Genomic DNA, 219 nt, shown 5'->3' on the forward strand with positions numbered 1-219 from the left:
CCCTTTTGCTGTAAGAGACAGAGCTAGGACATGGTTGGACTCACAACCTAAAGAAAGCCTGGACTCTTGGGAAAAGCTAGTCAATGCCTTCTTGGCAAAGTTCTTTCCACCTCAAAAATTGAGTAAGCGTAGAGTGGAAGTCCAAACCTTCAGACAGAAGGAAGGAAAATCCCTCTATGAAGCTTGGGAAAGATACAAACAATTAATCAGAAAGTGTCC

This window comes from Arachis duranensis, chromosome 3 (genome assembly GCF_000817695.3).
Source record: "Arachis duranensis cultivar V14167 chromosome 3, aradu.V14167.gnm2.J7QH, whole genome shotgun sequence".
Lineage (NCBI taxonomy): Eukaryota > Viridiplantae > Streptophyta > Magnoliopsida > Fabales > Fabaceae > Arachis > Arachis duranensis.